The following is a 25,545-nucleotide window of genomic DNA, read 5'->3' as shown; positions in this document are numbered from 1 at the left end:
CCACCATAAGGACAGGGAAAAAGGAGTCATTGTGTTCTTATGTCTTTTTTTTTTTTTTAAAACTCAGAAGCTTTTCCAGGAAACCCTTCTGTGTGAGTCAATAGTCACATGTCTCTGTCGTGACTTACCATCTAGGGAAAGGGAATTTCCACAGTTAACTTAATCAAGACATCTAGGAATGAGGCCAGCCTTCCCAAAAGCTCGTGGCTACAAGCAGTCAACTGGACAAGATTGGATGAGGTTTTGTTAGCAAATGACATTTGTCACATTTGTGGCTTCCTATATTTGAGGAATTTCACCCAAACTCCTAGAGCCTACCTAGTAATGGGTAGGTACGTTTGAGGTACGGGTACGTTACATAGGCTCCATGACCAGACATAAAGCACAGAACTGGAATGCGTAAGTCACCAAACTGAGGAATTAGATGCCAGACAGAATCTACCCTTTGGTAAACGTGCAAGGGCACTGCCCACAGTGAGGTTCAGAGATCCCTGAGTACAGACTTGCTATGCATAGCTTCTTCTACAGGGGCAGTTAGGGCATAATTCCAAATATTGCAGATTTTAAGCCTGTTTCCTAGCCCTCCTGGAGACTCCAAGCTCCCTGTCTCCCTGAATAAGTTCTTTTCCTTCCATCTTGAACCAGCCTGACAGTTCTATATATTTTAAAATTTTTATTTATTTATTTGCAAGCAGAGAGAGAGACTGGGTACATCAGGGCCTCCAGCCACTGCAAAGGGATGCCAAATACATGTACATCTGGCTTTATGTGGGTACTAGGGTTTGCAAGTAAGTGCCGTAACCCCTGAGCCATCTCTTCAGCCCGAGTCCTTTACATTAGGAATCCTGCCAAACAAAATGAGGAACTGCAATTGGGAAGGCAAAACAGAAGAGTGTGTCTACAATGGCGAAGGACCGGGAGGTATGTAACATCACAAAACACCCAAAGGGTTACGTTCTCCATGGTGCACCCCAGGTGCCTCTTACAGAGAACGGAAATTCCTGGAAGTTGCTCCCTGCTACCAAACTCTCCTTCCTTATGATGGCTCAAGGGTCTTTCTCTGGAAGTCTGAAACTTTCTCCTCTCCCCTTCCCTCCTCTCCCTTCCCTAATCATTTCCACTGACTACCTTGACAGTGCAAGGCTCCACACTCATAGTAGGTATAACTTAGTATCATGTGGAAGAAATCATGGACCAGCCTGGCCAAACTGACGTATGTTTTTAGAATGCAGTGTTGCATCATACTGACTTTGCGTCCTCTTTCAGGGAATGAAAATGGAATCCCCTTTCCCTGCAATTTACTTAACTTTAAAAAAAGAGTATGGCAACGTTAATGGTACTTTAAGGAACAAAAGAGAAAACTGTTCAAATTTGCTCCTCTCCTGCCTCAACAGGGTTCATTGTGTCTCTTTCTTTTTTAATTAAAAAAAATATTATTTGAGAGATAAAGAGGGAGGGAGGGAAGGAGAGAAAGATTGAGAGAGAGAGAGAGAGAGAGAGAGAGAGAGAGAGAGAGAATGAATGAGCATGCCAGGGCCTCCAGCTGCTGCAAACAAACTCCAGATGCATGTACCACCTTGTGCATCTGGCTTATATGGGTATTGGGGAATTCAACTTGGAATCTTAGGTTTCTCAGGCAAGCCCCTTAATTGCTAAGCCATATCTCCAGCTGCTCCTTGTGTTTCTTAACGTAGTCTTTGCAAATCTCTGTGAATGTACTTGTTTTTCTATTCATGAAGTGAGTACATGTATTTTCACTAAATACCACCACTCTCACTAGATACTTCAGAAGCATCTGACTTACAAACATTCTTATAATCACTTTTTTAAAAATATTTTTTTTAATTAATTAATTTATTTATTTGAGAGCAACAGACACAGAGAGAAAGACAGATAGAGGGAGAGAGAGAATGGGCGCGCCAGGGCTTCCAGCCTCTGCAAACGAACTCCAGACGCGTGCGCCCCCTTGTGCATCTGGCTAACGTGGGACCTGGGGAACCGAGCCTCGAACCGGGGTCCTTAGGCTTCACAGGCAAGTGCTTAACCGCTAAGCCATCTCTCCAGCCCTTATAATCACTTTTTTAAATAGTAAAACATCTTTCTTTCAGGTAATGCAAATCACTGAATTGCATAAACGTGTCTCAGCTTTGCCTGGCATTGGTGATGAGCTATATCAATGCAGGTAGACAAGCTTAACTCTGCTCTTTGAAGTGTTTGGTTGGCTAGAAGGAGTCTTATTGCTGTTTTCATTTTGTAGAGATTCGGACTGTGGCCAGTTTCTATTCCAGTATTGTCACAATATTCCCCTGCCGCTCAGAGCCAGCACCAGGCCCATGGGTTGTGAGTGTAATAAAGATGTGCGCATTATCAAGAGTGTTCCAGAAAGCGCCATGTGGTTTTCTTCAGGAACTGGTTTTAGGCAGAATTAATCCTTTTAAGGGGTTATTATATTGGATTGTCCTAGTTATGTCAAAAGAGGGCCTGGGGGTGGGGATTTCTTCATTTGTCTGAACATTGCTGAACATTTAATTTTGAATTTTCTGCTTGATACGTAATGAAAAAATGTCCACCAGATCTGGGGAGTAAATATAAACTGTGGTCTTGACATGTGAAGCATTTGAAATAGATTAAGATTACAGGACTACACCATTTCTTTCTTTCTTTTTTTTTTTTTAAGCGTGTGCCAGGACTCCCTGCTCAGGTATTTTTTTTAAAACATTTTCTTTGTATTGATTTATTTGAGGGCAACTTATGTGGGTCCTGGCGAATCGAACCTCGGTCCTTTGGCTTTGCAGTCAAGCACCTTAACCGTTAAGCCATCGCTCCAGCTTTACTTCAGTCCTCTATGATATCCTTTCCTAAAAATAAAACTGCTGTCTTTCAAATAAATGACTCTTCTCTTTTTCTCTTATTTCTTCTGCTACAAATATAAGCAATCATTAAAAGAAATAGTCATTGAGAGAGATTTACATTTTGGCAAAAGTGGCTAAATTTCCAGGGCTGGTATAGAATTTCTCTCAGAAAGCTGGAGACCTGGAAACTGGATGTTCTTTTTTTGAACCGCATTTCGAAAAGGGAAATTAATTGTAACCCTTGTTTTTCAGACTATGCCATGGTGGGGGAGGACAAGCAAAAAGTAAAAACAGTTTGGGACTCCAAATATCTACCCATGGAATTTTGACGCTCGTGGCCTCCAGGTCCCTTTCTTCCCCCTGGCTACTCTGTGTACCCGAATGGCCATTTCATGCATTCCCCCTTGGTACCCGCCTCTGCTGTGCCCTCTAGTGGCCTTAGGCCGCCATTGCTGCTTCTTCAGCATAGCTTGACCTTGATGCGAGTCATTTCCTGGGCTGGGGAATTGGCTCAGTAGGTGAAAATGGCTCAGTGGGTTAAGTGTTTGCTTCACCTGAATTCAAGCCTCAGTCACCACCCCAGATGCTGGATGTGATGGGGTGCGCCAGTAATTCCAGCTCTGGGAAGTGGAGACAGAACCCCTGGGTCACTGGCTCACTGGTTCTTCTAGCCCAGTGGGTGAGCTCTAGCTTCAGTGAGAGACAGTTTCTCTAAGAATAAAGGGAGAGAGAGAGAGAGAGAGAGAGAGAGAGAGAGAGAGGAAGACACTGATGCTGACCCCTGACTTGCACATGCGCACACATGTGCACAGACATACACACACAGGCACCCCAAGAAGAAAGAGTCCCCTTTCCTCATCAAGGAACCCACCCTCATGCCATGCCCCAAGGGTCTTTTGAGGCTGTGCAAGCTGTGGAGGAGCAGGCTGTTTCCTCAGCCAGTCACAGCCCGCCACAGTCACCTCCCCGCAGCCACATTCTTGAGAAGCTCTTATTGTCAGGGTCTGATGGTACCTTTCCCTGGAAAGTTCCCCTGGCCCTTCATTAAAGGACATTTAGGTGACCACAGTGTATTGTTGCCTCAAAATTTTTTTCTTCCTTTTTTGACAGTTGCTATAACTGGACAGCCCCAAACAGAAGATCAAAGTGTAACCATTACCCACACAACCTGTAAGAAGTAACTCAAAAATGGACAAGTAATGTAAGAGCCAAAGCAATAACATTTTAGAGGAAAATCGAAGAAAGTCTTCATAATCTTGAATGTGTAATGGAGCCTTGGCTATGACACCAAGAACAGCACATGGGGGATAAATTAAACTTTATCACAGTTAAAATTTCCTTTATTGCACTAAAGGACATTATCAAGAAAGTGAAAATAAGCTGGGCATGGTGGGGCACACCTTTAGCCCAAGCACTTGGGAAGTCGATGTAGGAGGATTGCTGCAAGTTCGAGGCCACCCTGAGACTACATAGTGATTCCAGGTCAGCCTGGGCTAGAGCGAGACCCTGCCTCAAAAAACCAAATAAAGAAAGAAAGAAAGAAAGAAAGAGAGAGAGGGAGAGAGGGAGGGAGGGAAGGAGGGAGGGAGGGAGGGAGGAAGGAAGGGGAGAAGGAAGGAAGGGAGGGAAGATGAAAACTATGGAAACAGAAAATGTTTGCAAATTATAAATATGATGTGTGATTCTCCCCACCCTGGGGATGTATGAAACAAAAGTTTACTCTTCCAGAGAGAAAGCCCAACAAACAATCAGAAAAGCCATCCCTCCTGAGTCTATGTGGGTGAACCGATGAGTTTGTTGGCGATACAGGTGGATGGAGTGACTCACAACTGCATCACCCAAAAGCCCCATACGTCATTGTGGGTGAGGACTCACAAAAACCGCACCCCCTCAAGCTCCCCACCCAATTTCAGACCTCTCTCTGGAAAGTCTCCCCTCCCTGACAATTGTTCCCTGCTTCTCTAACCTTGGAGAAGTCCTGCCACCGACTACCTGACTTCCTTAGCTTCCCAAGTTTCTGAGCCTCCCTCTTTCTTCCAGGAGGGAGTGATCAGCTCACAAGAATTATCTCCACAGCTATGAGAGGGGCCCAGGGTCCAGAGTATATAAATAACGTGTGACTCAACAACAAAAGGCAAACAACTCGGCTTTAAAAATGTCAAGAGCACTTGAACTGACATTTCACTGAGAAACACCAACATGCCTAAGAAAATATACCCAGCATCATTTATCCTGGAGGAAATGAAACTACAAGCCCATTGAGCTAATGCCTTAATCACCCGAATGACTAGAATCGAAATCAGAAAATGGAAAGTATCGGCTCAAATATGGAAAATTGGAACCTTCTTACCTGCTGATGAGAATGTAAGATGTTCAGCCACTGTGGAGGACAGTCTGATGGCAATTCAAAAATGTTAAGTATAAGGCTGGAGAGATGGCTTAGCAGTTAAGGAGCTTGTCTGCAAAGCCAAAGGACCCAGGTTCAATTCCCCAGGACCCACGTGTGGCACATGTGTCTGGAGTTAGTTTGCAGCAGCCAGAGGCCCTGGCATACCCATTCATATTCTCTCTGTCTCTCTCTACCCTCTTTCTGTCTCCCTCTCTCTAATAAATACATAAAAGATTTAAAAACTGTTAAGTATAGGCAACAAAGTGACTCACGACTGGGGTCCCAATCCGTGGCAGGTGGAAGCAGGTGGTTTCGAGGTTGGGGCTGAAGGAACCCCAAGATGGGGACCCCATGCTCTGCCCGGATATGGCGACACCCCAAATCACTCACAAGAAGCGGTCTTGATGCAAACTGCAAGAGGATTTTATTCCAAGCGCGCTGGGGCCCACAGTCGTACACCGCACAGGGGTAGAGGACTGCAGAGCCCCGAATGCAGGAACGGGACAGTTTTTATAGGGTTTCTAACAAAGCCTGTGCATTAGACCAATCATTTTTTAATATCAGGAGCCCGCAGGGTGCGAGCCAGTCAGTTTGTGCCACTCCCTAGTTTCTAAGCCAATTAGTTTAATTTGTTCAAGCCCCTCGTGGACCAATCAGTCTCCTATGACCTTGGAGGTCAGCATTTGCGCAGGTCCTTGGGTGGGGGTAGCAGAGTGTGGTATCAGCCTCCTATGACCTTGGTGGTCTGAGGCAGGCTGCTACGGCTTATGGTGCGGGCTACTAAGGCTTACAGTGTGGGCTATTAAGGCTTATGGTGCAGGCTATTTACAGAAACCAAATACGTGGTTCACTTCATTACTCATTTCCCATCCTTGAGGGCTATCTCATGCCCTTTTTACCTAGTTTTATATTAGGAGCGGGCTCTGATATAATGAGAAGAGGGATTCTTTACTTGCTTCCAACAGAGAGTAAAGCCTGGAGTTTAAGGTATGCAGGCGCCCGCTTAAGCTCCCTTTGGAGTGTGATAGTATTTCTGGGCTTCTGAATTCTTGGGCCTTTCAGGGCCAGCCTAGGCTATGCAAAGAGGCCCTTTCTCAAAGAACAGAGCAAGAAAACATGAAACACGCAAAATGGAAACTCTCTAACCTATCTTGTCTTACTGCTGATCCCAGCTCCCCCATTTCAAGAGGGTTCTTGCCCAGGGAAGGAACTCTGCCTAAGAAGACTTGGAGCAGATGGACACTGCTGTGTTTCCCAAGCACACTGCCACACAAGTGTCTACACTTCAATCCTGCCCATGCAATGAAGTCTCCCTGAGAACTCAAAAGGCCAGGCTTGCCGATCTTCAGGACAGCTGAGTGCCATGAAGTCTGGCAGGAAGTGAACCAGAATCCATGCGTGTCGTGCCGGGTGTGGTGACACACGCCTGTGATCCCAGCACTTCAGGAGCTGCTGTTCCCTCTCCCACGGGCTGCAGTTGCCCCAGGAGGATCTGTAGATCCAGGCCAGCCTGGCTTCAAAGTGAGATCCTGCTTCAGAAAAAGGAAGGGAGGGGGAGAGAGGAAGGAAGCCAGGTGTGGTGGTTGACACCTGTAACCCTAGGGAAATGGAGGCTGCGAGATGGATCACTTCAAGAGTGAAGAAGCCTTTTCTTTAATGCCAGCCTAGGTAGGAAGATCACTGTGAGGTCTAGGCCAGGCTGAGACGACCTAATGAATTTCAGGTCAGCCTAGGCCACAGCAAAATCCTACCTTGGGAAAACAAGACAAAACAACAACAAAAATTTTGCAGAGTGTGTCATGCTGTGAGGGGTCACCCCAACCTTTGTTTCAATCCCCATTCCAAGAGCAAAGCTGGAAAACATTGCAAAAACTCATTGCTGAATTTTATTGGCAGCATTAACATCAGTGGAAGGCAATGAGTCTTTCTTCTCTAAGGCCTTCCCCTTCGCCCTAAGCGGCACAGGATAGACGGGGTGCATCGACCTCCAGCCCTAAGGCCTCCTGCAGCCTGGAGAAGTGCTGGGAGAAATGCTTAGTGTCTCGTCCTCACGTTCTTCTTTCCCCGAGGCCCAGGCGAGTCATGGTTTCTCTCCGCCGCAGTGGTTAAGCTGTGGAGGTGCCAGGGTCCCCTCGGAGGCTGGACCTCAGCAGGGCTCTGTGCCAGCTTGTCTCACTCTTGGCTTTGCCGCAAACACATCCGGGCGCACCTGCAGGTGCCTGTCTGTGGCAGCGATCTTGGCATCAGCTGTGGGGATGGACAGGTGTGTGTTGAAGCTGAGAGGAAGCAAGGAGGTCAAACAAAACGTGAGGGCTGGTGCAGGGTGCCTGTCCCTTGGGTGGACTGGGTGAGGCACGCGGCGACAGGCTGAAGCGCTTGGATTAGCAAGATCAGGGCTTGGGGGAGCCTCCACCATGACTTTGGGTCCCAGGCGCACCTCGGGAAGACAGCAGAGGGGTGCTCCTCAACGAAGGGGCCCCTGTGGGTGAGAGTCTCGAGAGAAATCCCTGTGCCTCAGAGAAGTGCTTGAAAAGCGTGCTGTCCACTCAGCATAGACTTTCCCACTGCTGACCGTGACCTCCGGGTGGCTAGTGGTGGGTGACCTGCACTGGCTGCCTTCTGGAATGCTCTGACAGACCAGCTGGTCCAAGAAGAAACCATGTTTCCAAAGACCATAAGGCACTTAAGCGCAGTCTGTCAAGCTTTCAGATTGGGTGCTGGGCAGCAGCAGGAGGTGGCACATCAGCTGGTAGACCGGAATTCGGCAGGAACTTGCCCTCTACCCACTTAATTAGAGGTCAAGAGAAGGAGGAGCCATGGAGGGGGCAATGGAGCCGTGAACAGAGAGTGGCAGGGTCCTGGATGAACTTGGGGGGCGGGGTGGCGCCCCGCTCCTGCTTTGGACACTGACATCTATGCCAAGTATTCCTGATCTAAATTTAAACCTGTGCTTTCGAAACAAAACAAAAACAGAAACTTGTCTGTTTTCCTGTTGTGCTGTAATAAAAACCGTGATGGAACCATTACTCATTTTAGCAATGTCTGAGTGTGAAAAAAGAAAGGAAGGGAAGGAGGAAAGAAGGAAGGAGGGATAGAGGGAAAGAGGGAAAAAGGAAGGAAGAAAAGGAAGGAAGGAAGGAAAGAAGAAAGAAGAAGGAAGGAAAGAAAGAGAGGGAGTCAGGTAGCTTTGTTAGGTAGGTAGGGCCCCTGAGAGTCAAAAGCAGGACCGGCTGGGACTTGCCCCTCACAGTCTGCACTCTGCTAGAGATCAGAGAAGAATTTAGCATCCCCTTATCTCTTTCTTGCCTATAGGAGTTCCCTAGACCTGTGTTTTCAAACCTGAGCCCCTCTTAGGAGGGAGGTCTCCTTTCCTAGAATGCAAATCTAATCCTGGCTTGGTGGTTGGTCCAGCTTAGACCCCAGAACTTGGCATCATGGCTGGCCTCTTCCTGAGCTAGCCTGTAGCCCAGACCAATCAGGTAGAGCCCACCACTACAAGGTTATAAATACATTTGCCAAGGGGGGGGGGCAAGCTCTCTTGGCTGCCAGTTCGTCACTCCGGAACCTCCAGGCTGTGATGAGTCTCCCCCTGCTGAGCCCTACACCCACAAGGTCTCTTTAACCCCTCCTGTCCTCCATGTGATTGGAGCTCTTTGTACTTTTCTTTCCTCTCTAAATCTCTTTTCATGTTTCTTCTGGACTCACATGGGGCTCTCACACCACGTGGATGGATTCGTTTTCCTCCTCTTGATTCTGTATTTCCCTCAACAAATACAATAATTTAATAATTATCCTTCTCAGTTTGGTTTGCCCAATTCTTTGGTCTAAATGCAAAAGTGAACTCAGGGTTTGGGGTTCGAGGCCTCTTTCCTGAACCCCAATAAGACATCATATTAGCAGGGGGAAGAAAGGGAGAAGGGAAAAAGGGAGGGGGAAGGAAGGAAGGAAGGAACTACAAAGCACAATTTTACTGAATGACTTTCAGCGCCAAAATACACTTTCTTTGGCCACAATTCCTGCCTGACTATTGGCTTTCAAACCTCAGAGAGAAAATGTCTTGTGCGTGCTGCACGGTGGATAAGTATTCTATTTATTTCTCAAATATTTCTGTTTGCATCACAACTTTACACTTACGAGCTTTGTAGCGATGACACAGGAAGTGAGAATGGTTTATTTTAAAGCTTCTATTTTGAGATCATTGTAGACTTGCATGCAGTTGTAAGAATAAGCTGAGGTCCCAAAAGGCCTAGTTCCCTGATGCTAACATGTTGGGGAGCCGTGGTGTGTTATCACAGCCAGGGTACTGGTTGCTGGGATCCATCGTCAGATTTACTCTTCCCTGTTTCACAGGTGTCTGTCATGTGTGTGTTCCATGAAACATGAGACGCATGTGGACGCAGATGAAGAAAAGTCCTTTAATAACTTCACAGTGATGATCATGAGATCTGAATATTCTCTGGCTATACTTCTGCATGTTTTTTTTTGAAAGATTTAAAAAATATTTATTTATTTGATAGAGAGAGAAAAAGATGGAGAGAAAGAAAAAGAAAAAAGCAGTTGAGAGAGAATGGACACACTAGGGCCTGTAGGCACTACAAATGAACAACAGACACATGTGCCACTTTGTGCATCTGGCTGTACGTGGGTACTGCCGAATTGAACGTGGGTCCTTAGGCATTGCAGGCAAGTGCCTTAACTGCTGAGTCATCTCTCCAACCCCTGCATGTTTTTAAAAAGTATTTAATTTACTGGCTGGAGAGATGGCTCAGCGGTTAAGTGCTTGCCTGTGAAACCTAAGGACCCCGGTTTGAGGCTCAACTCCCCAGGACCCATGTTAGCCAGATGCACAAGGGGGCGCATGCGTCTGGAGTTTGCAGTGGCTGGAGGCCCTGGCGCGCCCATTCTCTCTCTCTCTCTATCTCTGCCTCTTTCTCTGTCTGTCACTCTCAAATAAATAAAAAATTAAATTAAAAAAATATTTTTTAAAAAAGTATTTAATTATTTGAGAAAGAGACCGATCGAGAGAGAATGGGTGCACCAGGGCCTTCTGCTACTGCAAACAATTTCCAGATGCATGTACCACCTTATGCTTTACCTGAGTACTGGGGAATTGAACCTGGGTCCTCAGCCTTAACTGCTAAGCCATCTCTCCAGATCCCTTGCTTGCTTTTTTTTTTTAAAAAAATATATTTTATTAATTTGTGTGCGAGCATGAGTGTGAGATAGATGTGTGTGACACTTCGTGCATCTGAGTTTTCATAGGTACTGGGGAATTGAACTCAGGTCATCAGGCTTTGCAAGCAAGTGACTTTTAACTACCAAACCATCTCCCCAGCCCCTACACATGCAGGATTGCTTGGTATCATTGTAGCCCTATTTGTGTCTCAACAATATTGAGTATCCATGACTCTTCTCATGTCAATGAAGATGTATGCTTAACATCTTTAGACCTCAAAGATCTTGAAAATATTTTTATTTATTTGAGAGCAGAGAGAAGTAGGAGAGAATGCGCATACCAGGGACTGTAGCCACTGCAAACGAACTCCAGACACATGCCACTTTGTGCATCTGGCTTTTCATGGGTACTGGGGAATCAAACTCAGGCCATCAGGCTTAAAAGCAAGCAGCTTCAACCACTGAGCCAACTCTGTGGTCCAGATCTTGAAAATAGGAGCCCATATGCATTCAGGTGAATCTGGAACCTGCTAGGGTTATTTAAGTCTGAAGGACTCCATAATTTCTAATGATTACAGTTACATCTTTTTATTTAATCGTACCTTATCATATTGATAATATATTTCTGGGCTGGCAATTCAAGGGTCCCAGGTGGCACAGGGGGATCCCAGGCAGTTCATGGCACCTCAGGCCCTGGGAGCTGCAGCTTTCACTGCGCTGTCGTGTCCTGGCAGGTGGCTTCCATAGCTGATGCCACATACAGATGCTACTCACACAGTAGGAAGGTCTGAATGTGGAGGCTGTTGACAGGCAAGCTTTCACTCTTTGTCCCCTCTCTGTCAATACCTCCTTTTGCCTCACGAGGCCATTACTTTCTCTTAGAGAGACTCCAGCCGAGCCACACCTTGGGCTTCATTACCTGACTTCTACATCTGAGCCACTTCCAAACCTTCAATTCCTTCTCTAACTACAACCTCCTTCTGTCGAACTCCAGAGCTCAGCAGTACCTTGAAGGTCATTGAGCTTGACTTCTGGTTCTGGTAAGAGAGCTACAGCTATGAAGTATCACAGGCACACAGCTAAGGGGTGACAGGAGCAGCATGTAAATTGAGGCTCCCTGCCTCCAGCCCAGGGCGCTTGCCACTGAGCACACTTCCCATAGCCTTTGTCAAGTGGCCAGTTGGCTTGATGTCTTCATGTGACCTGCTAACCTTTCAGAGGCCATTCCTTTCTGTCTCTTAATTTATACATATATATATGTATATATATATATATATACACACATATACACACACACACTCACATGCATGCATGTCCACACACACTCACACACTCACATGTGATTTCTGCCCCTCCTTCTGGAATATGGAGCATTGCTACAGGAAACCACAAAAGGTAGAAAAAGGTAGATTCATTCCTTCATTTTCATTCTTTTTTTTTTAATTATTTATTTATTTATTTGAGAGCAACAGACAGAGAGAAAGACAGATAGAGGAGAGAGAGAGAATGGGCGCGCCAGGGCTTCCAGCCTCTGCAAACGAACTCCAGACGCGTGCGCCCCCTTGTGCATCTGGCTAACGTGGGACCTGGGGAATCGAGCCTCGAACCGGGGTCCTTAGGCTTCACAGGCAAGCGCTTAACCGCTAAACCATCTCTCCAGCCCTTCATTCTCGTTCTTGAAAGTTCCCTTTGCCCACTGATGAGAGAGCATCCTTGGTATATTTCCCAGGTCTGCAATCATCCAAAAGCCAGCACAAAGCTTGGGGGGCGGGGCACAGGGAGGGCCCGGGGATGGCAGTACTCTAGTTTGGCTGATCTTATGTGCTTTGGCCTCACTGTCTCCTCTGAGCTGGGCTCGGAGCCTGGATCTGCTACTTGCACCTCCTGTGTGGCCAGCAAATGGAGAAACCAAGCCTCAGTTTCCAAGCATGTGAAATGACAAGAGTAGCAGTTTAGAGGTGGAACAATTATTGATTTAAAGTTAAAAACCTTGGCGCACAGCCGACTACCTATCGCCCCAAAGGAATGCTTGTCATTATGATAGGATGAAAACACAGGTTGTCATGCAGACCACGGTGGGAGGCCTGAGATTTAATCTGGTGGCTCAGTGAGGGGTCTGGCATTGAGAGCTCCTGAGAAAGGAAGTGGGAAGGCACGTCTGAGGCTACGGACATGACATCCACTCGGGTGCTTGAGTGTACGGTAGTGTTGGAACAAAAGGACGGAAGAGCCCATTGCACACTAGATGTAAAACGTACCCACAGTGGCATGGTGATGGGGTAGGACGTCTAGGATAGCTTCATGAGTCTGTGAGATGAGGCTCTCATCCCTGGAATCTGCATAATCGGTCTATCCCTAGACCTGCTCTGGAAGTCAAGGATTCTCTCCACAGTTTGGCTTAAAAGGAAAGCTCTGGTCTTTATGAGGCCCGACCTCCCCATGCTTGCTGTTGAACGGAGAACTTGCTGGCTCCAAACACTGAATCCCCACCTGGTACCTTCACCTCCCCTAGCAGCTAAGTCAGAGCGTCAGGGTGGGGGCTGGGCAGAGATGGCTGGAGAAGCAGGTTGTTCATTCCACTGCAAGGGTGGCCAAGCAGCGGGAGGCCAGTGGGCACAGCCTTACCTCAGGATCAGCAGTTCTCTCTCATTGCAGTCAGTAGGAGTCACTATCATGATCCTCAAGTTATGGACTGGAGAGATGGCTTAACAGTTAAGGCGCTTGCCTGCAAAGGCAAAGGATCCAGGTTCGAGTCCCCCGGACCCACCTAAGTCAGTCACACAGGGTGGCACGTGCTTCTGGAGTTCTTTGCAGTGACTAGAGGCCCTGGAGCTGCCATTCTCTCTCTCTCTTTCTCAAATAAATAAATAAATAAAGTATTAAAAAAGAAGAAAACTGGGCTGGAGAGATGGCTTAGCAGTTAAGGAACTTGTCTACAAGGCCAAAGGACCCAGGTTCAACTCCCCAGGAGTCACATAAGCCAGATGCAGAAGGTGGTGCATGAGTCTTAAGTTTGTTGCGGCTGAAGCCCTGACAGGCACATTCTCTCTCCATCTGTTTCTTTCTCTTTCACCCCCTCTCTCTAATAGATAAATAAAATATTTTTTTTAAGAAGAAAACTAACCCATGGATCTAAATCAGTCATGGTAATAGTAATCTCATTTATCTTTGCCAGGAGTTGGCATGTGACAGGGTTTTGACCAATGAGGTGCAAGAACACTGTGGAGGAGGAGCTTGTGGGAAGGTTTTGTTGTTGTTGTTTGTATGTTTTCTTTCCCATGATGCTGGGGCTTGAACCCAGACCTTATGTCTACTAGACAATAGCTCTCCTTCTGAGCTACAGGTCTGGCCCTCTGGGAAGTTATTTACTCCCCTTCCCATTAAACTGATGTATATGGAGAGAGCCAATTTTATTCTGTCCCCTAATGTTCAACCCTGTGGCTTGAGAATGCATAGATCAGTGTTTCCACAGCCATCTTGTGACCGTATAGAGCCATGACTGACTCACTTTGATTCCCAAGATCCAAGACCCATCCCAAAATAGCCCACTTTCAGATTTATCACCAAACAAGCCAATAAATTTCCTTGGGGTTTAAAGGTTTTTGTTTTTAGTTTGTTTGGGGTTTTTTTTGCACAGAATCTGGCCTCTTCTGTCATTTGTGACAAAATGCTTCCGAAAGGTACAGGCATGCTCTGTCATGTCTCACCGGTACGCTGGACAAATGGCAGGTTAAGCTTGTCGTAGTGGGTCACGGCAGTGAGTGTTGAGGATGAAGCAGTTCACAGAGTTCTACAGACTCACTTCCTGACAACTAGAAGGCCCACCCCTCAGATGAGGCACTCAGTAGCCATAGCTCTTTATAATCCAGTGGTCATTAAATGGATCCTTGCTTGTTAGTCTTCTTGTCAACATCTTGAAGCCCCGTAGAGCATGTGGCCAGAAGTGGCAGAGGTGATGTTGTACGTATAAAGTGCTTAAAGGGGGCTGGAGAGATGGCTTAGCGGTTAAGCGCTTGCCTGTGAAGCCTAAGGACCCCGGTTCGAGGCTCGGTTCCCCAGGTCCCACGTTAGCCAGATGCACAAGGGGGCGCACGCGTCTGGAGTTCGTTTGCAGAGGCTGGAAGCCCTGGCGCGCCCATTCTCTCTCTCTCCCTCTATCTGTCTTTCTCTCTGTGTCTGTCGCTCTCAAATAAATAAATAAATAAAAATTAAAAAAAAATAAAGTGCTTAAAGGCAAAGCAGTACTTAGGTATGCAGGTAACAACCAAACCCCATTAAGTATAGGCTTTCCATGCTACTGTTTTCAGCTGATGGTTTTCAATGAAATTTCACAATTTTGTGTCCATCCAGTTCCATGAAGTTAGTGTTCATTGCATTGCAGATTTCCACCAAGTTGCACTTTAATGTGCTTGTACTTTTGAATTTGTATGCAAAGATTGTATAGGCTATCAACTTGATGAATTCTTCACAGGGATTGTGTGATAAATATAATTAAAAGATTGAAATTTCATATTGACAAAGCAGAACATCTTGAAGTGAATATTAGAATTCTAAATTGGTAACTTTTATTCCAGTCCCGAAGCAATTTTTCATGTAAGTCATATCTCTGTTATAGTCATAAAAATCATTAGGGGGAATTTGGGCATTAATGATGTGCTTATTTAATCTGTATATTTTCAAAGATATCTAATAGGTAAGTCAAGATCAGCCACAGATATTTATTTTTTTTTAAATTTTTTTTAAAATTTATTTATTTGAGAGCGACAGACACAGAGAGAAAGACAGATAGAGGGAGAGAGAGAGAATGGGCGCGCCAGGGCTTCTAGCCTCTGCAAACGAACTCCAGATGCGTGCGCCCCTTTGTGCATCTGGCTAACGTGGGACCTGGGGAACCGAGCCTCGAACCGGGGTCCTTAGGCTTCACAGGCAAGCGTTTAACCGCTAAGCCATCTCTCCAGCCCTTTTTTTTTTTTAATTTTTTTTTTTTTTTAGCCACAGATATTTAAATAGACTATAAAACCTCAAAGTCTTCTGATAAAATCATTTAAATTGGGTTGGAGAGATGGTTCAGTGGGTGTGGTGGTTTGATTCAGGTGTGCCCCATAAACTTAGGTGTTCTGAATACTAGGTCACCACCTGATAGCAATTTGGGAATTAAAGCCTCCTGGAGGCAGTGTAATGTTGGGGGCGGGTGTTATGGGTGTTATAGCCAGCTTTCTCTTGCCCGTGTTTGGCAAACTCTCCTGTTGCTGTTGTCCATCTGATGTTGCCCAGGAGGTGATGCCCACCCTCTGCTCATGCCATCATTTTCTCCTGCCATCATGGAGCTTCCCCTTGAGTCTGTAAGTCAAAATAATCCTTATTTCCCCACAAGCTGCTCTTGGTTGGGTGTTTTCTGCCAGTAATGTGAACTTGACTGCAACAGTAACGTTGGTACCAAGAGTGGGGGTCATTTGCTGGTAGAAACCTGACCGATGGCCTTTGGTATTTTGGAGCTAATTTTCAAGAGGAATGTGAAAGGTTTTGAAACCTTGGCCTAAGACATGCCTTGCGGTGCTGTAAGTACAATCTGATGGACTATTCTGGTCAGAGTTGAAAGACCTGAACCCAGTAAGAACTGTGAGGTTTGGCTTATGAGGGTGAGAAAGAGCTTTGCCTGGACTGGGCTGGAAACAGATTGTGTGAGAGGCTTGCTCTTATGGCTGTGTCCTGAGAACTTGTGCAGGGTTGTATTGTGTAGAAATGGACTGGTGTGAACAAAGGGATATGGCACAGAAAGATATCTTTGGGCCAAAACTTCTGCCCATTCATTGTTAGTGAGATTACAACTATTGAGATTGGGCCAGCTAACCTACATTGGGACAATAGAAAGAAGGGGCCTGAATGCTAAAGGAATGACCTGTTCTTCAAAGTTTTCTTTGTCCTCCCCCTCCCAGATTAACAAATTGGCAGTCCACCTGGTATCATGGAGTATGAAAAATGCAGGAAAGTGAGGGTCATTGAATTTGCAACATGATTTTTTTTTTTTTTTTTTTTGTAAATGGCCATGGGCAGTGTGAAGCAGGCTTGTTGGATTACCTGTGTGGAGACCTCATGGAAGCATGAGGCTGAACCATGGGTTGCAGGGGAGATCCAGTGGAGATGCCAGGACTATGGAATGGCTGCCAAGTAGAGATGATGGCCCTGGATGAAGTTTCCCCAGACTGTGAGTAGCCTAGATGGAAGGGTGGAATTGTAACTGCAGATTTGTCACTGGTTGGAATTAACTGGGAGACTCATCACTGACTAGAGTTGTTGGACTTGGAGCTACAGAGTTTGATGTTTGCCCTATTTAAATCTTGTATTAGTTGAAAATTTCTTTGCTATGCCCAATGCCATCTTTTGCAGTGGGAATGTTTATTCTGTGCCATTATGTTTTTTCTTTCTTTCTTTCTTTTTTTTTTTTTTTTGGTATTATGGCTCTGTTAAAAGACCTTGGGACTATGGGGATGTTTGAACATCATTAGGATTGATAAAAACTGTGGGGGCTTTTTTGTTGTTTTTGTTTTGAGGTAGGGTTTCACTCTATCCAAGGCTGACCTGGAACTCACTACGGAGTCTCAGGGTGACCTCAAACTCACGACGATCCTCCTACCTCTGCCTCCCAAGTGCTGGGATTAAAGGTGTGTGCCACCATGCCCAGCATAAAACTATGGGGACTTTTAAAATTGAACTGAATAGCAGGGATGATTGATCCAGATTACCAGGGGGGAATTAGAGGGCTCCTCCACAATGGAGGTAAGGAAGAATATGTCTGGAGTGCAGGAGATCCTTTAGGGCATCTCTTAGTGTTACCATGCCCTGTTATCAAAGTCAATGGATGACTGCAACAACCCAATAGAGGTAGTGTGATAAATGGTCCAGATCCTTCAGGAATGAAGGTATGGGTTACCCTTCTAGGTAAAGAACCAAGACCTACTGAGGTGTTTGCTGAAGGTGCAGGAAACACAGAATGGGTAGTAGAAGAAGGCAGTTACAAATACCAGCTAAGGCCATGTGGCTAGTTACAAAAACAAGGATTGTAATTGCAATGTTTCTGTCCTACATTGATACAAAGTATTTGTACATATCTATACCAATATTAAGATATTATTAGTCAACTGTTGAATTTATATTAGACCTATTATGTTAGAGACTAAGCTTTGCATTGGGAGGGATACTTTGCGGTTCCAGTTGTACGTGGGATAGTTATACCATGTCAGGCAGACTTAAGAGCTTGTTACTTAATTTGGAAATTAAGTATGATGTAAGGAGATATGGTTTGGTGTCAAGTTGACAAGGGGTGGGCTTGTGATAGTTAAGGTGTTGTCAACTTGATCTGTTTAGTAATCCACAGAAATCACTTTCTGGTGGGTCACCAAGGTTGCTTCCAGGAAGGATTAACTAAAGGAGGAAGTCATTCCTCAAGAGTGAGCCCTTCCCCCAGAGCAGGTGGCCCCCTCTCAGAGTGGACTTTGTATCAGGAAGCTCTAGGTGAAAAGAGCCCCCTTTCCTTCTTCCCACTTGGCTGCTGGAGCTGCTTGCTACCTTCTAGCATGAATTGAAGACCAGCGTGGACTGAAGACCAGCAACAACTGAAGACCCACGTGGATCAAAACCCAGTGGCTCTTCAGGAAGCCTCCAGGCCTTCCAGCAACATCTGCAGTGCTATATTGGGACTGTTGAGACATCTGGCCATGTGGACTGAGCAGCTACAAGGTTCCTTGATTCTTGGGCCTGCAACTGCTTTTGGACTACTGGAAGCTAATCCAATAAAATCCCTTTTAAAAATAATTTATTCTAGCAGTTCTGTTCCTGTAGAGAACCCTGAGTGATACAGATTTTGTAACCAGGAGTGGGGTTACTGCTACACACCTGTGTGGCTCTGGCCTTTTGGAGCTGATTTTCAAGAGGAATGTGGAAGGATTTGAAACCTTGGCTTAAGAGATGCCTTGCAGTGTTGTAAGTACAGCTGGATGGACTATTCTGGTCAGAGCTGCAAGACCTGAATGCAATAAGAATTATGGCCTGTGAGGTTTGGCTTATGAGGGTGAGAAAGAGCATTGCTTGGATTGAGCTAGCAGTTTGTGTATGAAGCTTGCTCTTATGCCCATGTATTGAGAAGTTGTGCAGGGTTCCTTTGCATAGAAATGAACTGGTGTGAGCAGAGGGATATGGCACAGAAAGAAAAATCTTTGGGTAAACTGTTGCCCATTCAATTGCAATTGAGAGATTACAACCTATGACACTGGGCTAGCTGACCTGCACTGGGGCAACAGGAAAAATGTAGACTCTTTTGAAGAGGCCTGAGTACTCAAGAAGTATCCTGTTTTTCAAAGTCTGCTTTATTCCCCCCTGGATCAACAAATTGGCACCCTACCTGGTATTGTGGAGTATAAGAAATGCAGAAAAGAGAGGGTCATTGAGTTTGCAACACGGTCTTGTGTTTTGGAAATGGCCATGGACAGTGTGAAGCAAGTTTGCTAGTTGCCTGCATGGAGACCCCATAGGGCCATGAGGATGAACTGTGGATTGCAGTTGAGACCCAGTGGAGATGCCGGGACCATGAGATGGCTGCTAAGGAGAGCTGCTGGCCTGATGAAGTTTTCAAGGGCTCTGAATAGCCTAGCTGGAGGGGTGGAATTGGAATTCCAGAGCCTTTTTTCTGGTTAAAGTTATTGGACTGGGAGATTTGTCACTAACTAGAGTTGTTGGACTTGGAGCTACAGAGTTTGGTGTTTGACCTGTTTAAATCATGTATTGAATATTTCTTTGCTGTGCCCAATGCCATCTTTTACAGTGTGAATGTTTATTCTGTGTCATTATGGTTTGGGGGGTATTTCTTGGTATTATGGCTCAGTTAAAAGATCTTGGACTATGGGGATGTATGAACATCTTTGGAATTGATAAAAAAAAAAACAAAACTATGGGGACTTTTAAAGTTGGGCTGAATGCATTGTATTTTACATCATGTATGGATATCAGTTTATGGGGGCCAGGAGTGGAATGTGGTGGTTTGATTCAGGTGTCCCCCATAAACTTAAGTGTTCTGAATGCTAGGTTCCCAGCTGATGGAGATTTAGGAATTAACACTTTCTGGAGGCAGTGTATTGTTGGGGGCAGGCTTATGGCTGTTATAGCCAGTTTCCCCTTGCCAGTGTTTGCCATACTCTCCTGTTGCTATTGTCCACTTTATGTTGGCCAGGGGGTGATGTCCACCCTCTGCTCATGCTATTCTTTTCCCCTGCCATCATGGGGCTTCCCCTTGAGCCTGTAAGCCAAATTTTGTGGTTTATGCACATGTATGTGCCCTTGCATTTCCCCTGTGTTCATCTATGGTAGGGGGTGTGCTTGCCTATGCTGGCCAGAACAGAATGTTGGGGTGTCCCACCTGCTAGTTCTTTTGCTTATTTTTTTATTTATTATTTTATTCATTTGAGAGGGAGAAAAAGAGAAAGAGAATGGATGCACCAGGGTCCCTAGCCACAGCAAACAAATTCCACACGCATGGCCACCTTGTGCCTCTGGCTTACGTGGGATCTGGGGAATTGAATCTGGGTCCTTACGCTTCACAGGCAAGCACCTTAATTGCTAAGCCATCTCTTCAGCTCTCTCCTGTTCTACTATTTGAAATGGAGTCTCTTACTGATATGGGAGCTTGGTAACTTTTTTTTTTTTTTTCCGAGGTAGGGTCTCACTCTAGCTCAGGCTGACCTGGAATTCACTCTGCATTCTCAGGGTGGCCTTGAACTCATGGCGATCCTCCTACCTCTGCCTCCCAAGTGCTGGGATTAAAGGCGTGCATCACCACACCCGGCAGGAGCTTGGTACTTTTTGCCAGCCCAGGCCATTCCCTGTTCTCTGACCCCTCTTGCTCCAATTTACAGACTGGGTTACAGGTGTTCATGCGGGTTCTGGAGATTGAACTCTGGCCATTTCAAAGCCCCTCAGGGCCTCATGCACGTGGGAAGTGCATCTACCCACTGAGCCATCTTTTGGCTTCTCATTGCATTTTTGTATCAGAGAACACACGGGATCATATCATCACCCAACCTACCCTTTAGATTTCTCCTGTTAACTCAAAAGTAGAGCAAGCATCTCCCAGTGAATGCGAAAAGCCCGAAGGTCCTTCGACCTCTCCCAGTCCAGGGAGTATCACTCATTCCTATGGATGAGCGGTGTATTTATATATGTACAAAGGCAAGACAGCCCATGGAATTTGGGCATCAAGACCAAATCATCAAGCTTGCACAGTAACTGAGAGGTCAAGGAACTGTTCCAGGGGATATACAGTTCAGGGCATGGACGAATGCTGGGGGTTGACATCTCCTCCACCAGAGGCCCAGCCTGCTCCCCGCCCCGATTCCCCAGGGACCCAAGCCCGCCCGCACCTGCCGTCGCCACGCCTCGGCGCCACCACGCATGCGTGCCGGGCTGGCGCAGGCCCAGTGGCCGAGCGCCGCGGCCGCGGGAGGGAAGGCGGAGGATGCGCTGATCTCCGCGGGTCGCTTCTGCAGCGCCCCTCGCAGGTGCTTCGGGTCGAGCCGGGATCGCCCCCTAACCGGTGCCCGCTCCCCGCGCGTCCCCCGCCCCTGGGCGCGGTCGGGCTCCGCAGGCGGACGCCTGGCTGCCCTGGGAGGGGGGGGGTTTGTGTACGGTTGCCATGGGGACGGGGCGGGAGCGCGGGAGGGCCGGGTGAGGATGCTGTGCTGGACCAGCGGAGGAGCGGGCGTCGCGGGGAGTGGGGGTGTCGCGGTCCGCGCGGGAGGTGAGGCGTCCCCCCGTGGGCTCGCTGGGGACCCCCTTCTGCAGCCGCCCGTTTTCCTGCCCCTGATGGAGTTCTGGGGTGACACCCTGCATGCTGTCGGGGCGTAGGGCGCAGACTCTTGTTTCTGTACACTGAGCTGTAAGACGGTTACCTGGTATTTAGTAATAGAAGCTCAGGAATATTTGCTGAAGGACAGTGTGGTAGACCGAGGGACTTGGCCAGGCAGTTGACCTAGCAAAGGTCACTCAGATTGTGCTTGGGGAACACACAGAGCCTAAGTAAAGTGTGTGTGGAATGTTTTTTTTTCTTCTCTCCACACGTTAGAATACATCGTTTTTGCACATGATGCCTTTTATTGTGCTTTCTCGTCAGCATCACAGCGGGCCTTCCATCCCACCTTGACTTGAAAAATTATTTTAACTTGGAGAAAAGCAAGCGAACTATTTGTGTCCCATTTTGTGAATCTATAACTGGCTGATTACTTGTCGGTGTTGATTTGGCACAGCTGTTACTCAGTAAAATACTTAATAAAAATTCTGTTTCATAACTCCCCCTTTGAAAATTAAAATTTATGCCATGCATGAAAACACCGAGTGAATGTCATTCTCTCGCATTTTTTTTTGAGTTCAGTTTTTCACTCATAGGAGAATTTGTTTTTCTGTATCCTCTTATCACATAGCACCTGGACAGTAGTCACTAATATTTGCGAAGGGCTGAGAATTACTTGGGATACTTTATGTAATTCTCAAAGCAGTCCTAAGGAAAATTATTATATCTAGAAGAAATCACAAGTTCAGAGGTGTTCACAGCCTTGCCCAAGGGTACAGAGCTGAAAATTGTCAGAAGACTTAGCCTTGATCCCAGGATCGGAGCCCTTTTCCACCGTCAGTTTGTGTGAACACCAAAGTAATTCGGTTATGGAAAAAGTCCTGAGTCCCTGATTGGCTGGGAAAGAGCATGCAGGTGGCAGACACTGATTGCATCATGCTTGTACTCAGTTCTGCATTTACAAGAAGGAGCTGGTTCAAGTGGCTGCTAGCAGCAATGGTAAATGATGACCCTGAACTTTCTCTCAAACCAATAAGAAATGTTTTCTCTTTAAAAAACTATTTTATTTATTTATTTGACAGAGAGAAAGAGGCAGATAGAGAGTGGGAGAGAGAGAGAGAGAATGGGCATGCAAGGACCTCCAGCCACTGCAAACAAACTCCAGATGCATGTGCCACCTTGTGCATCTGGCTTACATGGGTACTGGGGAATTGAACCTAGGATCTTACACCTCACAGGCAAGCATCTTAACTGCTAAGCTGTCACTCCAGCCCCAGAAATGTTTTCTTTTGTGTATGTGTGTGGTGTGTGTGCATGTCCACATGTGTGTGGGTACCTGAAGAGGCCAGAGGTTGAACTCAGGTGTCTTCCTCAGTTGCTCTCCATTTTATTGACTGAGGCAGGATCTCTCACTTGAACCCAGAGCTTGTCAGTTCTGGTAACCTAGCTAAGTCATCTTGCCTTGGGGATTTTCTGCCCCCACCTTGCAAGGGCTGGAATTACAGACAGGCCACCATGACCCCCAGCATTTTATGTGGATGCTAGGAATCCAGCCTCAGGTTCTCACACTTGAATGGCAAGCACTTTATCCACTAAGCCATTAATTTCCCCAATCTCCAGAAATCAATATACATATATATGTTATTCAGTTTGAAGTTTCCTCCTGCTGGTGGTGGCTTTCTTCTCATGGTCCTGTGGACACCATCGTCTTGGGATGTTCTCTCCATTCCATTTCATTTCATTTTTATTTTATTTATTGAGAGAGAGAATGGATATGGGCATGCCAGCATCTCCAGCCAATGCAAAAAAAAAAAAAAAGGCCCAGACGCATGTGCCACCATGTGCATCTGGCTTATGTGGGTTCTGGGGAATTGAATCTAGGTGCTTAGGCTTCACAGGCAAGCATCTTAGCCACTAAGCCATCTCTCCATCCCTCCCTCCCTTCCAGAGTTCCCTTCTCCAGCTTGCGTCTCTCTGACTCTTGTATGCGTTCACACTGTGAGCTTCTTCTGTCCTCTTCTTGTCTGCTCACAGTCCAGACATTGGCCATCCTCCCCACTCACCTCGATGTCACTCTCACCCCTGAATCTCAGGTTTTCACAGCATTTATGAAGTCCCGCTCCATGCTGGGCAAATGGAAATAAAGTCAATAAAGGGAAAGGGTGGGGGTAAATTTAAACTCATTACCTGCATCAGATTTCCTTTGAAATAAAGTCCAGTGTGCTTTCAGAATCTCCATGACAGATATTAAAAAAGCCACGTGGCTTGCCTATGGAAGTCCCTTAGCTCAAGTCTATACTTGCAAATAGAATCCAGTGATTATGCAGGTGTTGACCTTCAGCAATGCCTCCTGTGGAAGGTTAGGGTTCGGAGCTTAAGGGTGCCAGCATCGGTCACACAGGCACTTCTGACGCAGTGGGAAGGTGATCAGACCAGCTGGAGAGCTTATGAAATCTGGACTAAGGTTACTAAACTCGGGCTATAAGGGTGGAAGTGGCATATCCAGGAAAGGCTCCTTGAAGAAATGACCACAAATTATTAGGAACTGACTGATTTTATCACTTCTAGTCGCTTTCCTTTTTTCTGCCCATCTTTGTCAGATCAGATTGTCTCTCAGATTGGCAATTTGCTTCTCAGCTTTGGTTTCTTGACCTGCCATATGTAGTTCTGTCTCTGGTCCACCTCTGGTTTTCAATCTCAGAGCTCTGTCTTATCCACACCCCTCTTGCATGTGGGTTAAAAGAAAATTTTTTTTAATTCATTGGCAAGGAGAGAGGGAGGAAGCAAAGGGGAGCAGAGAGAGAGAGATTGATTATGGGTGCACAATCGGACCTCTTGTCCCTGCAGATGAACTCTGGACACATGCAGCACTTTGTGGGTCTGGCTTTATGTGGGTATTGGGGAATCCAGCCGAGGACTGCGGGTTTTGCAAGCATGTGCCTTTAACTGCAGAGTCATCTCTGCGTCCCCTCACATGGGTTCTTGCTATGCCTCCGTGCCTCACTCACACTCACGGGAGTGACTTCCTCTTCTGTAGACCCGACACCAGCCACTGCCATTTGCTCCAAGTTGGCCTGTTTTCCAGAGCCTAGCTGAAGCACTGCGTCTCCCCAGTGTTCTCTCTCAATCAGAAATCTCTTCCTCCTTTCAATACCATATTGAAATCATCTGGGTACAAGTAAGGCTGATACTCAGTGGCCACCCACCAAGAAGGCTCCTCCTGGGAACATACTGAGGTGTCTCTGTGTTGGTAGGTAAGGAGTTGGTTGCAACCCATGGTCTCCCAGTGCCCTGCTTCCCTCCGCTCCCTCTAAGTGGATAAGAACTTACCTATCAGCTCTGGACGCATTTCCTAGCTTTTCCTCTTACCAGAATTGTCAGGGGAATTTGCAGATGATGTCTTCAAGCATACTTGGCACAGAGCTCGGTATTAACATGAATGTTTAGTGTTAGCCAGCTTGCTCAGAGCAAAGACAGTGTGTTAGCCTTCACTGTGTTCCCAGAGATCCAAGCAGAGAGCTTTGTGCATAACAAACAGCTGATTAATCCCAGCAGAAGGAGTTGTTCCACTGTCAGGAAAATTTTGTAAAATGGTACTATTGTGTTATGGTTCTAGGATACCTTGCTGTTAGGAGAAAGGCTTTCCTTTTTGAAAATATTTTTATTTTTATTTATTTATTTGAGACAGAGAAAGAGGCAGAGAGAGAGAGAGAGAGAGAGAGAGAGAGAGAGAGAGAGAGAGAGACAGGCAGGCAGGCAGACAGACAGACATAGAAAGAGAGAATGGGTGCATCAGGGCCTCCAGCTGTTGCAAATGAACTCCAGATGCATGTGCCACCTTGTGCATCTGGCTTATGTGGATCCTGGGGAATCAAACTGAAGTCCTTTGGCTTTGCAGGCAAGCGCCTTAACCACTAAGCCATCTCTTCAGCCCTAGGCTTTCTTTTAAAGAAACTATTTATTTATTTGATAGAGGAAGAGTGGGAGAGAGAGAGAGGGGATGGGTATTCTAGGACATCTCACCACTATAAAAGAACTCCAGATGTATGCACTACTTTGTGCATCTGGCTTTATATGGGTACCGAGAAATTGAACCCAGGTTGACAGGCTTTGCAAGCGCCTTTAAACATTGAGCCATCTTCCCAGTCCAGGAGATAGGATTTCAAACTCTCAGTGATTATTTTTCAGATTGATAAAACTGTTCATTCATAATAATTTGTAACTTATCCAATATGAAGAAAAATATCCTCTTCCCCAAAAGAACCAGGACTGTACCTAGTTCATTTGGATTGCTA

General features: G+C 46.3%; 1 protein-coding gene across 1 annotated transcript in view; it reads left to right on the top strand.

The window, feature by feature from the left end:
* Positions 1–20,889: 20,889 nt before the first annotated feature.
* The window catches only part of Armc2 (armadillo repeat containing 2), a 144,783-nt gene continuing 140,127 nt past the window's right edge, over positions 20,890–25,545 (top strand). The window contains exon 1 of the mRNA XM_045154897.1: positions 20,890–20,963. The gene's annotated coding sequence lies outside the window, so the exon portion shown is untranslated. The remainder of the gene's footprint in view (positions 20,964–25,545) is intronic.

The sequence above is a fragment of the Jaculus jaculus genome, chromosome 7 (genome assembly GCF_020740685.1).
Source record: "Jaculus jaculus isolate mJacJac1 chromosome 7, mJacJac1.mat.Y.cur, whole genome shotgun sequence".
NCBI lineage: Eukaryota > Metazoa > Chordata > Mammalia > Rodentia > Dipodidae > Jaculus > Jaculus jaculus.
This window is presented reverse-complemented; position numbering and strand designations above follow the sequence as displayed.